The sequence below is a fragment of the Anabrus simplex genome, chromosome 11 (genome assembly GCF_040414725.1).
Source record: "Anabrus simplex isolate iqAnaSimp1 chromosome 11, ASM4041472v1, whole genome shotgun sequence".
NCBI lineage: Eukaryota > Metazoa > Arthropoda > Insecta > Orthoptera > Tettigoniidae > Anabrus > Anabrus simplex.
The window spans coordinates 14,454,971-14,469,500 of NC_090275.1; the positions used below are offsets into that span (position 1 = coordinate 14,454,971).

Sequence of the window (14,530 nt, forward strand, 5' to 3'; positions counted from 1 at the left end):
ATATGAAACATGAAAACATAACAAACAAAAAATAATCATGGAATAGGCACAAGTACACAAATATGTGTTCATCAAAACTTAGCCACTCCGAGAGCACTTGAATTAGCTTCAGGCAGATCAGTCCTTGTACACGTAGATGGGCACAGCGGACAATATAAGAGATGCTGTGTTGTTTGAAATTTGCAACAATCACATAGAACTGTCTTGGTCGGAAAATGCTACTTGTTCTTGCAACCTCAGCTCACAGTCTGTTCAGGGTCCTCTAGATTGGTCAGGAGCTAGAGATTCCTTTGGTTCCATCCATTCAGACAAATTACTAGTTCTCTCCTTCTGCATGCAACTCGTGCTTTTGCAACTGTTCCTTGTAACTGTTGTAGTTGTTAGGAAGCTCTTTCTTGGTTTTAATCTCCTTTTAGCAGGTTGATATCCCTAGAGTGGGTGTGAGGTCATTGTTGGCAGCCACTTCTCTTCTGATATCAGATGGAGCTATCCCAGCCAGATAGTTCACTTTATTGATGGGAGTTGGTCTCGAACAACCTGAAATAATCCTGCAGCTCTTGCTTAAGACAACTTCAACCTGTTTTGCATAGGGTGACTTGTACCACACAGGACAGGTAATCAAGTAATCCTGGGTTAGCTCCCGTACACTAGAACCATACTCTAATTGGAGACTTGTACGCCCTCTTCTTTACATTCTTATTACAACCCCTAAATACCCTCAGTCATATGAAGAGATGTGTAATCTTTCTTTACATCCTCATTAAATGTGATTACCCCAATGAAAATCTTTCCTTATATTAACATCTAGGGACTTACAGTGATCCCCCTGAGGTACTTTCACCCCATCAACACAGTAATTAAAACTCGGATAACTGATATTGGTGTTGACGATAATTGCAGGACTGATAAGCAGTACTTAATATGACAGCACAGTTACAAAACTTGTGTGACAGGCTCATGCTACGAGCAGACAGGACAACAGAAGCTGATTCATCTGTGGATCAGTGGTTGAACATCTGTCACTGGATCCTAATGTCATTGGTTCAATACCATCAGAAGAAGTCAGATTTTTAAACGGGTGGAAAAAGATCTATGTCATACAATTTTTGCGTGTTAAAGACGACTCATATAGTGCTTACCTGACAAAATTAAACCTCAACCATAGATTGTCCACAGACATGCATTTCTCTTCCATATGGTAGAATGAAATGGAACATGGAGATTGACAGTTCGGCAGCCTGCATGCGGTAGCCGAGGCTATATGACTATTATTAGTATTATTATGCTAGTATTACAAATGCCAGAAGATGAGCTGTCTTGTAACATTATTGGAATGTAAGGATGAGAAAAGACCTTGCCCTGTTCATGATGCACTTTTAGTATTTGGGATGACAGACATTTAATATACCTGCTTCAGCTGCTCAGTCTCGGTGCTGTTTTGTTTATTTGTTCATCACACTGCTTGACATATATTTGTAAAGTACCTTGTGTCTGTATTCTGCATCTCTATGAGAACTAATTAACGTTTTCTTTGTGGATATCTTACCTGATCGCATATTGAAATAAAAATGGTTCTGAGAAGCTTTGATGTTTTACCGGGATATTAGGCCGCAGTGTAGATGAAATGTTGACCCATTTAAAATGTCTGCATGGGCCGATATGGAAAACCATCAGAGCTTGTCAGTTGACATAGGCTGTGAAAGCCACCCTGTGTAGAAATGGTTCTTGTTTGTCAGCGTAAGTCTGCTGCCTTGTAAGCTGGGTATCTCTGCACACTTTGTACAGGTCTCGTTCATTTTCTCCTTCAAAGGGAATTATCTTAAATTATTATTTATTCATCATCCATCTCATCTATCATATGTTTGCAGCATTCCTGTTTCCTGAAGACCACTCATGATTATTGATAAAGGGGTACCTTAATAAATTTTGTTGGACCAGAAATGGCAAAACAAAATCTGAAGTGAGATTTTGGTGCTAGTAGACATTTTTGGGTGCATGTGATGCCAATTTTTTTAAGATCCTGTGGAGACATCACACCTGTGCATCCCTTTCACTATACCCCCCCCCCCCCCTCCCACTTCAGTTTTGCTTTTCTCAAAAGTAAATTTTTTTCTACAATTCGAAATGCTCATGACAAACCAGTTTTAACCTAATTAGCTTCAATCTTTCCCACAAACTTGACCAATGTGTTGTTGTTGTTACCCACTTTTTAAGATGATTGAAAAGATTTAGAAATGCCTTTAGTCAGCGCAAGGAAGATTCAACACCTTTTTAAAATGCAGTGCCATCTATTAACAAATATGCTGTTAAAAATAAAAGTTTTTAATTAATAACAAATTTATTACAACAATTATTTCTTTGTTCTTCCTCAGCTCAAGAAAAATTTTTAAAACTAGAATACAAAAAAAATGGTGTGCCCAGAGCATTTTGTGAAAGACCACTGCTTGCTCGATTTAATTACATTTTTTTCTTTATTTAGAGTGTGTTAACTATTGCACCAAATTTGGTTTAAATCATATTAAAATTAATGAAGATAGAAAATTCAGTAGAATATCCCCACTTCAACTAATGTAGTAAAATGTTCAGAATGACTTGACTTATCTCTGAATATGGACATGGATCTCGTGCCTGTTCTGTTCTGTGTCTTGACTCCACAGTTCTGTAAGTCGTGATGGAGTGTTTTCCTGGAATGTGTGGATCTTCTTTGGTATTCTTTCCAGGTCCATTCTTATGCATCCTTGGTGTTATTCAAAGTAAGAAAGGAGAGATATGGCTAAAAAAAATCCCTCTTGCCATTGTGACTTTGTGTCCTTATCTTCTTTCTTAGTTTTCTACCTTTTCAACTGTTGTTTGCTTCCTTTCTATTTCTGAGTTAATAGTTACTGGAAAGTGTAACCAAATGCTCTGCGTGGAATGAAGGACTTGATGTTCTAAAATGTCCAGAAAATTATACACTGAAAACGAAAATATACGGAAACAAGCAATATTTATGTCAGCTTTTTCTGGGCTTGTAGGCCGTGGTCCAGGAACAAGTGACTGTCCCGACGTTGCGCCGAGGACTGCATTCGGCATTGTGAAGGGTTCCAAGTGACTTTGATAGCAGCGGAGCTCTCTTCGCCTGCTCCTGGACCACAGCCTACAAGCCCGGAAAACACTGACATAATTTGTAGCGTCGGCCGTGAAAGTCTCAATTGCTACAAGTAATATTTATGATATTATATACGTCTAGAAAAAGGAGCGCACGTGGACACCAGTTGATGTCCCACTTCAGAATTTCTAAGGGCGAGAGGGTGGGAAATAGGAGTTAAATGTTTGTGAAACATTCATCAGGCGTGGTTTGATGATGCTTGGTGTGAAAATCTATGTTGGGGGTTTTGCAGGTACTGTGGTGCACACCAGCTGGTACTCAGGTCTAGGGAAGCACCCGACCCCTCACCTGAGACAGCATCTACTTGCCAACAGTGACCCTTATCATTATCCTCCTCCGATGAAGGTTGCAGCCAAAAATTTTGTACCCATGTTTTTCTCTTATTTGTACTCTATCCAGACGGTCTTATGTAGCAAGTTGCTGCTCTGTCTGTTTCCTAGACATGGATATAGTTCACTCCTGCTAGCTTTCTTACCTTATCATTAATCTATACCAAGAACAAAATCAGTCCTACATTTACATTGAATATTTTTTAAGAAACATGCTGATTTGTTGCAAAATATCCAGCTTATTTAAAACATAATTATAAAACTGTTGACCTACGTTAGCTTGCCAGTAAGAGTGTAAGTAAAATTACCTTCTACCGTGATCTTCATTATTAATATTCATGCCAGAATATCCTCAACTTCAGAGGAAGACATGTTGTGCCAGTTACAGACTAATCACTTCTCAGGGGGTTAAGTCTAAGTCGTGTACAAGCTACATCCATCATGTTGCTTAGAGGTCATCTGCCATGTCACTCTGGTTGACCTTGTCTTGATAATCTTAGATAACTGTCCCATTTTAACCTTATGCCGTCTGTACAAATTGTTTGCATTCATTTTGTTTTGGAACCCCTTCGTGCCTTCCTCATCTTAGAAGAAAACGTTGCTGTAGAATTCTGTTTATTTTTATGTATGGCAGCTGTTTTTTATTTGAATGTAAATACTGGTCTTTGGGACACTTGAATGGACAAACATCAAAGTCTGATGAACGTGGTCATCTCCTAATTGGTTCCTCTTTGAAAAAGTTTTGCTTGGAGTGGGGAATAGTTGTCCTGTACTTGTGTTATTATTCTGAACTTTGTAAAAGTACATAAATGTATATATTAGTATTTGTTGCAATAAATGTTTATTTTAAATTTTGTTTGTAAGATCTAAAAATCCTTGACATATACCACGTTCATCATCCTATTCCCGTACTGACAGTGTCTTTGCAACTCAACATATGGTTTATGTTTAGTATGAACTAAGCTGTCACTACGAACTTTTTAATATCCCACCATATTTACGTTAATTAAGACCAATTCAATGTTTGAGTCCAGTATTGTAAATTGTCAAGCAGAGGTAATTTTATCCCTGTAGATGTACTTATTTTGTGTATGTGTGTGTGTTTTGTAGGAGCAGATCAAGAAAAGCTATTTGATAATGTTGATTGGAGCAGGGTGATTGGGAACAAATGCTGAAAAAGAATGGTTATCGAAAATCTGTACAAAATTCAGTCTGCAGTGATAACAGTTGGCTATCCACAAAAGAGTAGGCAGAAATGCTGTTTGCCCCCCACCTTCTATTCAGTGTTTATATAGAACAAGCAGTAAAGAAAAATCAAAGAAGAATCACAGTTCATGGAGAAGAAATCAAAATCCTGAGATTTCCAGATGATAATTTTATTTTTATCAGAGTCTACAGATGATTTGGAGAAATTGCTGAATGGTATGCACAGAGTCTTGAAGAAGATGTAGAAGATAAAAATAAATAAATTCAAAGCAAAAAGAACTCTGAGTCATCATCTACTAAAGGCAATGCCTTGTCGCTGTAGCCACATCTGACGATCGTCTGCTAGCCTCATCATGTTGCTATATGAACCACATGGCAGTTCACTGGCGGAGTTCTTGATGTATGACATCTTTGGTCGTCCACTGTGTCTCTTTCCCAGTACGTTACCTTCAATGGAGAAGAGAGTCATGTCTCAGTATGTGTCCATGGAATTTTGTTTTTCTCTTCTTTATCGTATTTAATAAAAATCAATCCTCTTGTACATTCTTTAAAGAACAGGAAATACTTGATTAAAAAATGAAGTCTTAAAGGAAGTCGGTGAATATTGTTTCTTGGTTAGTAGAACAGCTGATGATGGCAGAAGTGAGAAAGACATACAATCCAAACTAGCACAAGCGAGGAAGGTCTTTCTTAAGAAAAGAAATTAGCTCATATATTTGAAAGATGTTTTTGAAGACTTTTGTGTGGAACACTGACGTAGCCAATTGGGGGCCGGGCCTGAAACTAGAGTGAGGATCAGCCGTTGTTTTACGTACGGTACGAACAATTAAAAAACTTATGCCAAAATGTTAAATTAACGTAGCCACAAAGAATGTGCTAGCAAGACTCAGTAGGGCCATACATAATTCTCCAGTTTGTACTGCTTGAATGAAAGGAAAACACTTAGGATTGTGTTGCATGGGGATATTTCCCTGTAGAGGGAATATAACCGTGTGTTGACAAATGTCAAGAGATGAGGAAAATGGCAATATTAGCAAGGGATTACTCAGTAGGGGGCCAGAACGTGACCACCGAGATGTCTGGGGCCGTGGCCAGAAACAGTTGCAAGATTACAACATTGTGACAGCTTTTGCACATTGGTTCCAGGAAACAACAATGTCCAAGGGATCCTGGGTTTATACCGTGGTTGAGAGATGTGCTGTGTTTGACGTTGGGAAGACTGTGACAGGATTGTGACCTGCACGTTTGTTCCTCATTTTGTGCCATATAGGTAACTTTTTAACTTTTTTGAAGATGGGCCGTTTTGTCATAAAGAAGCCAAAACTATGTGCTGCCCCGGCAAGTTATGAAAAAGTTTTTTTTTTTTTTTAAATTCTGACAGTAGCAAGACAGATCGCGGTTGCACGCCTAAGTTCTATAGGTAGGCCTATGTATTTTTTCACAGTTTTCCGTGGTTTCCCATTTTCACACCAGGCAAATGCTGGGGTTGTACCTCAATTAAGGCCACGACCGCTTCCTTCCCACTCCTAGTCCTTCCCTACCCCATCGTCGCCATAAGACCTATCTGTGTCGGTGCGACGTAAATAAATAGAAAAAAAAGAGAGAAAGAAAATGTGCCGTGTATGACCCCTGAGCATTGCGGCTATCTGCGGACCAGCTGAGCAGTCTGTCACAGACACCAGTGTCGTGAAGATGGCAACACTTTGAATGTGGGATGATCATCGGCGCATGGGTCATAGCATTGTTGAAAAACCGTAATAGCATTGCGGAGATTATAAGCGAATTCGGGTTCCCGAGCTCAACAGTGTCGAGGGTGGATCTTCAGTATTACAGAGAGAATGTTACCACCGCGCAAACCGCTGCACGGGAAGACCACAGGCATTTAACAAACGGACATCACATCGCCTCTGCAGAACCATACTGGGCGCTCGACGGCCTACTGAGAGTCAGATCACCGCCCATTTGAATGTTGGGAGTCAGGAACCCATTTCTACCAGGGCTGTAAGGAGGCAAATGCACCACATAGGCTTAATCAACCGATGACCAACTCTTGTCCCTTTGCTGACACCTCGACACAGAGCTCAACGTCATGCATGGGCCTGCAAACATCGACAATGGACTATGGAACAGTGGCGGTGTGTGGTATAGTCCGGTGAATGCCGTTTCCAGGTGTATCGAGCTGATGGGCGCGTGAGACTGTGACATATGACCCATGAAGTTATCGATCCTGCGTGTCAACAAGGTTGTGTCCAGGCGGGGAGGTGGCTCAGTTCTGGGCTGGGCAGTGTTCTTGTGGTCGCAATTAGGTCCCATTTTCTGGCTGCAGGGAGCACTGACAGTTGCACGTTATGCAGACTTTCTTTCAGAACATCTTCATCCCTTTCTGGCCCTGGAGTACCCTGATGGAGATGCCATGCTTTAACAGGACAGTGCGCCATGCCACCCACCACCATGCCACCCGCTCTGTGGTGGCACACAGCTGGTTGGAGGAGCACTCCATTGGAGTTACGAGCATGGATTGGCCCTCCAGATTTCCCGATCTTAATGCAATCGAGCAGTTACGGGATGCTGTCGATGCTGGTGTATGCTCCATGAACCCTGCACCAACTACACAAGACCAGTTGTTGCTAGCAATGCAAGATGCGTTGGTCCAGACACTCCAAAACGATTCCAACACCTTGTAGAGTCGATGCCTCGCAGGTTGCTGCTGTTTCGAGGGCTTATGGATGAGCAACATCACGTTCAGTGTCTTCCCATGACTTTTAGCCACTCAGTGTATATTGGCATTATCTACTATTATAAGTGTCATTCACAAATATACTTTCTCATTTAGAACATTATTTACTGCGTTGGTTACCATGCTTATGCACCACTTCCACTACTTGCCTCTAGAAGGCAGATGTATTTCAGATTATAAGGCAAATTCAGTAGCACAAAAATTTTCATATTTGTATTTAACCTGATACGATTGCTGGAGGATAGCCAGCATCACGTCAGATACATCTCTCATCAAACAGGAGATGGCAGCACTTAACTCTGTTTTATTTTTGAGAGTTGACCATTTTTCCGGGTATGCCTTCAATTGCAGTAAAGAAAGACTGGATACAGTAGAGTTGAGCTCAGTTGCAAGAAGCAGTAGCAGCCAGTCAGACAGGTATTACTGCTCCCAATAATAATTGGTGGCTTATAAAATATTTGAGAGTTTACTGTACTGTACCGGTAACTAAAGAAAGGTGTGGCACATGTTTATAGGTAACTGAATGGAACAAAGAAGTGTGAAATCAATATAGAGAAACACAGGATAAACACAATGACACATCGGTGTGGCAAGAAGAGACAAGGAAAGACAGGAAGACATAAAAGGAAAAAAGACAGTCTTCAAGAACTTCATGTCAGTTACTTCTAACTTACGAATGTGATTCTCTGAGTCCACCCAGTCCAGCTCTATTTCCAAATGGTCAGCATCAAGGCCTTTGGTGTAGAGGGTCCCATGGTCGATTCCCAGACAGGTTGAGGATTTCAATCGCGCCTGGTGAATTCATCTGTCTTTGGGATTGGGTGTTTGTCCCAACACTCCTCCTTTTCATATTCACATGCCATCAACCACCACAGAAACACAATAGTGAATACACTCCTCTACATGGGGTTGGTGTCAGGAAGAGCATCCAGCTGTAAAACTGCACCTGAGTCCACCCAGCCTTCACTCCTGTCATTAAAGTCGGTCCAAAAAACAGGCGGATGTGAAGATAATTTTGTCCAAGAACTCATATCTTAAGTATTTTCAACTTTAATTCACTAAGTAAGCATCACTTGTGCGCTACAGTTGAATGGAACAGAGCTTCTGTTCTTGACGCCCTACAAGCTGTAGGACACCAGCATTTTTGTTGAGTGAATGTTAAAAACTTACTCTAATTACTAAGGTTTTTGAGTTTATTTTCTGCAAATAACAAAAAATGTAGCTTTTGGAATTCTTTCTGGATGATATGATGCATCTTCAGCACAAACCCAAAATGCAGTCACACCAATAACGGAACTGTTTGTGCTCCACCTGATGGATTGCAATGAGACTTGGTAGGACGATCAATTAAGACGTTAGAACATTGCTGTCCACAGCAACTGATTCTGAATGGGGGACGAGGAGTTAAGTGGTTTGTGCTAATAGACTATTACATTAGTAGCAGCATTCAGGGTGAACTCGGAACTCCACCGACAAACTTTCAGAGGTTGTTCAGGGATACCTTCTGAGTATATTGGTCTATTGAATTAAGTGGCTCATTACAGAGTAATAATGTCATTATGATTTATTTGCTTTGTTACCCCAAACATTCTTCTATCTGTGAAAATACCTTCATGTCAGTGAAAAAACCTGTAATATGCAATAAGCAAAACATACAACACAAAACATAGAGCAATGCAACAGCCCTCAGACAAAACACGTACACTTTTGTCACAGAGTGTTCAATCTGTCCTATCGGTATACTGTACGTAACAAATGCAGAACTGACAGGTATCGTTCAAAATGTCTAGCACCGTGATCATGGCATTGTTGGCTTCCGGCACGTTATAGAACTCCTGTGAAACAAAATTCTGACACCCCAGCAATGCAGGTACAAAGCTAACTAGGGCAACAAACCAGACAAAATGCAATTACTCAGTTAACGAGCCACCAAAGACCACAGGTCCCTTCTGTCAATATACTCGGAAGGTGTCGCTGAACAACCTCCGAAATTTTGTCAGACTTCAGCTTTATCCTATATAAAAGGCCAGTACTTCATACTACATAACATTTTAACTTGCATTAAAAACATTAGAGAAATATTAAAACTGTAATATTCTCATAGTTACACATACTCTACGTGTTAGAAAAATAGGTTATTAGAAAATGAAATTCCCTCCGTGTTGTCAAAATCTCAGTGCGGTATAAAGCGGTGTAACTTCAGAACAGAACTCTCTCTAGATTTCTACAGCTAATTATTCCTCACAGTCTTAATTAAAACACCACTGTTAATTTTACTACAGAATGATTTTTACCATTTACCAGGTGTATGGATGAGTTTTTGCCAGTTTTTGTGGTAAAGAAAACACATAATTTTCAAGGGGAAATTTATTTTTTGGCTTCTACAAGCTTCGCCCATCTTCCAGGTAAGTCATGAATACCATGCCAGAAAAACTGCTTGTCTTTTACGGCAAACCATTCATCGAGCCATTTTCCAACTTCCTCGAAATTGCTGCTCTGCGAGCGCGTGTCCCACTGATGCAAAGAGGTGATAGATGGTGCCAGGTCAGGGAGTACGGCGGGTGCGGAAGGATGTCCCATCCAAGCGATTTCAAGGTATCTTTCACTGGTTTTGATGTGTGAGATGGCGCATTGTCATGTAACAAAATCATTGTACCATGTCTTCTGGCTCATTCCAGTCGTCTTTCGGTCAATGCGTGATTTAATTTAATCGTTTGTTGGCGATAGTGTTGTGCATTAACGGTTTCATCCAGTAACACCTGAATTGTTCACCTTTGGACTTTTGTGGTCTACCAGAGCGCGCACTGTCTTTCACATTGAAATCACCACGTTTAAATTGTCAAAACCATGTCTCACATGTCGACATGATCACTGAACGATACAACACAGACGCTAGTATTTGGCGGATTCAAGTTGTGTGTGTCAGTAGGTTAATGTTAGACGAACAAACTGACGTATGTGTCAAATTCGTGTGTTGCGTACTGTTCGCTGGCGCCATCTCTTAGTGAAACTGGAAAAGACTCATGCATACACGTGGTAAATGTTGATTTATCACTCGTGCAAGTCTTTCGTCCAGCCCAGGCAGTTTTCTTGTAAGCGTACTATTCCTGGTGTACACCTATTCTCACTCGTGACAGCTCATTTGAGAGCTCGGTATTGTGAAATACAACCTGTTCATCTCATTTGTTTTACTACCCTTATCCTGCCACCTCGGTCACTCACAGATCATGTCGCTTAAAACATTAATACTCTGTTCAACTTCCCACATCAAATAGTTGGTGGAAATGTTTTCTATAAACATGCATCGAGTCAATTGAAAAATATACTTATATTCTATGTTCAGTTCCTACAGTTTGTTTATAAGTGTGTCGGGTAACTTGAACTGCACGCACCATCGTCAATTCACAACTACCTGAGTAACTCAACAGCTTTGAGTAAATATTCTACAATTAATCTGTCATAATAAGAAAGAAATGTTATCTTCACATATCAGACTCTGGGAACCCTGAGATAAATCTATCTCCCATGATTTTACAAAAGATACAATACTGTTTTAATCATGAGAGAAAAACTGGTATCATTTCTCTCTGAATATTTCATGTGAAGAACAGGCACACTGGGTTCAGCTGCAAAATACACAAGTCCAAGGGATGAGCAGCGTGAACTTCATGTTTGTGTCACACAGTTTCCAGATGATGTTTCAACTTTTGAGCTTGGCAAGAGTATCGTCAACATGTTGTTTAAAAGACTGTTGTAGCTCAAGTGCTTCCTGTGTCCTGCAGTCGTGTGCATCTCTCCCCCCGCAGTGTGGTTCAAGTTACCTAACGCAGATTACCATTACAATGTTACAGTTAGCAATTCAGCTCTCCTGTAACTTTTTACTCTGTTAATGTCTTCTTTAAGTGGCATAACTTCTTAAGTATCTAGTGACAGAACTTTAGCAGAGGAAGTGAGAACCTGTGATATGTTTAATACTCTTCACTTGCTCTGTCTACTAGCAGTGGTTGCTTATTGTGTTAACAGGATCGAGGCACCTTCGCCCGTCGTCCCACCCACTGCTTCCTGTCTGCTGCAGTCCACCACCAGGGTACATCGAGTCTATAGACAACTGGTAAACAGTGTGTGGTGTAAATATCACGCTTTTAATTAAAATGCTTGCTGTCAAAGTTCTAGCTGTAGTGTTTGGGGTGGTGGTGATTTGCTGGTGCTTCCCAACCATTTCTGTTTTGGGCAACCTTAGAGATATTAACCCTGGAGAGGGCGCGTCACGGTCTTTTCGATTGGGTTCAGAGATAAATGTTTATAGTTCTTAACATAGCGGACCCCTAGCTTCCATCCCATTAGTACCTTACCTTGGACTCTTCCACTATCATTGTCCATAAACAATTCACCCCTCTTTGCTCCTCAGTTTCAGCCTGAGTGCATTGTTTCACAGACCCGGTCTAAAACTCCTGCAACGCCCATGACGTATGCGTGTTTACGAGTTAAAATTTTATTTTACTTTTTCAGTGAATATAGCAAGAATGTGTCAGTTTTGTTTTATTTTCATGTAGAATAGTGCCTTCGTATATACTGAAGTCCAACACATCATGGACAGAAATAGGCAAAGAGAAATAGAAATATAGAAAAGGTACTTTCACTAAATGTTGAGATTGCCTGGAGAAGAGGAGCCCCCTGCAGCTCCTCAAGAAATAAAAGACCTGGAAGATGTACTTACTGCAACTGAAAAAAAAAAAAAAAAGAAAAGAAAAACCTCAAGAAATAAAAGACCTGGAAGATGTACTTACTGCAACTGAAAAAAAAAAAAAAAGAAAAGAAAAACCAAGGCTAGAACCCGTGTATGCCAGCGACATATCTGCAAAGAACACTCGCAGTGATGTGTTCAGTACGGAAAGACAAGAATCAAGTGATGGCGCAGAATGGACGTCAATTTTTAACATCCAATTTTTGTATTGTTAAAATACCTTTGAATACTACTTACAAGTTGGTTCAAAATTATTTGCTAGTTTTGTAACATTAAAAAGAGTTTTTCCTTATTGTGTGCTATTTTTTTCTGGCCCGGTCTAAAACACCATGCGCGCCTCCTTACGGGGTTATTTTTACATGCCCTCTCCGGGGCTAAACTAAACCTTGAGGAACCCTACCTGCATGGCACAAACATAAACCTAGGGCTAAATATAAAATAGTTCTTTACAGTAAGTGAGCCACATTGGAATTTGTATATTTTCAATAAGACTTTCAAAATTTAGGCCTGGCCTTTGTAATGAATAAGGTTCGGAAGTTTATGACGTAAAGAAGTACAAAATATACAAGCAAATATGCCCTAAAAACTAGCAAAAAAATAGTATATATGACTAAAGCATTTTAGGGACAGGTAGTAAGTATTCCTAAAATTAAACGTACCAAAAAGTTATTAGCAGACACACATGATCACGCAGGTGACAGAGTTGCTGTAGGTACGTTGAACTGTATACATTCATTGAGCTCTGAGGTGCAGTTCTCACTCTGTTTTCCTAAAGAAAGACCAAAAGAAAATCGAAGTATTAGCATGCTTTTGATATGTGTCGGAGTACGTTCGTTCAGCATCACTTTCATAGTTCATGATTTTCATTTCCGTATTGATGACTGCCTAGTTTCGAAAAATGTTACAAAGGATGTTCCACCAATCAATACTGCATGAGGACAATATCAATATTAAACATCTGAGTTTTGGCTGTTTTAGGAGCATCTTCAGCTCAAAATACATTAATTATAAGAAGCATTTGACAAACACACAAACGAATACACCTGTAGTAATTAAATTATTGATATTTCACAAAAATCGTTTCGTCTTTAAAAACAATGAGAATTGTCCTTCTTGTTATGGAAGATACATTATAACATTATGTATTCCGTCATTTTAACAAATTGATGTTAAAATAATGTGCGGCTCTTGTGGCTAAAATCTTCTAAATGGTGATTTGTTGGTTGACATATGCATTGAGACATGTCAAGGAAGCTTGATTATGATGTTGAACAACCTATTTATTGCCTTGTTTGTTATCATCGGTCCAATTGGGTAACACTCATTTGTGGTGATAATTTGAAATATTACATTGTAAAAAATACAGGGAGCTGTATAATTTTGCTGTTGGTCATATTGAACTGTAATAGTTCACATTTAGAGTTTGTATGGACTTGAAATTATTATGTTAATACTTATTGTGGTATACATGTGGGGCTGTTATGTCTTGATGGAACATCGTTCATAGTTCTCGTTTGGTTCATGGAAACTGGATCAGTTGTTACTATACATTGGAACTTTTGACACCACAGTGGGGGTGATGCACCTATGGACAAAAGCCATTCGTCAATGGCTTCTTGCTTTTAAAGAAACTGGAAGTGTTTTGAAACAAAAGTCGCCAGTTAGGATGGATACATGCCATGCCACAAATAGGGCACACATTGAACTGCACGAAATTGTAAAAATTTAACAGTAAAACCTTACAAACCATGTGTAACGCATTATCCTTAATTTTTGATTTTATTAAAATATTTAACATCAAAACCCCAGAGTTCTTTTATGGATACCCCTTACGCTGCGTCACAGGATACAAAGACTTTGCATTTAATTATTTTAATGTGTCCTCGCCTTATTTGTAATGTTATGTATTTGTATTGGTGACTGAAGATGTCCGATAAGAGGATGAAACGTGTTTCACGAGTATAATTTAATGTAGTCTTTTTAATAAAGACAATTACAGTATTGTAAAGGTGGAATTATAAAATCTAAATTTTCACAAGTTGATACTTTGACAATACAGGCTCTAATATGAAATTTATAACGTGCAATGTCTGGGCTTAGTATTTTCGTTTCATTAATGTTCATTTCCAAACCAATCTTAGCAGAGGCAGTTTTTAATTCTTAGATCATACTTTCTAGTTCATCTAGATTTTCACTTATGAGCAGAATGTCATCGGCAAAATGCAGGTGGTTCAAATATAACCCATTGATTTTTATTCCTTTATTATCCCAATGAAGGGTTTTGAATACATCTTCTAAGGCAAGGGTAAAGAGCTTTGGAGAGATTGTGTCACCTTGTCGAACTCCTTTGCCAACTGGGATTTTAT

At 39.5% G+C, this 14,530-nt stretch overlaps 1 protein-coding gene across 1 annotated transcript in view; it reads left to right on the forward strand.

The window, feature by feature from the left end:
- LOC136883493 (cytochrome c oxidase assembly factor 6 homolog) overlaps window positions 1-11,576 on the forward strand; it is a 71,176-nt gene extending 59,600 nt beyond the window's left edge. The window contains exon 5 of the transcript XR_010861255.1: window positions 11,444-11,576. The gene's annotated coding sequence lies outside the window, so the exon portion shown is untranslated. The remainder of the gene's footprint in view (window positions 1-11,443) is intronic.
- Window positions 11,577-14,530: the final 2,954 nt, after the last annotated feature.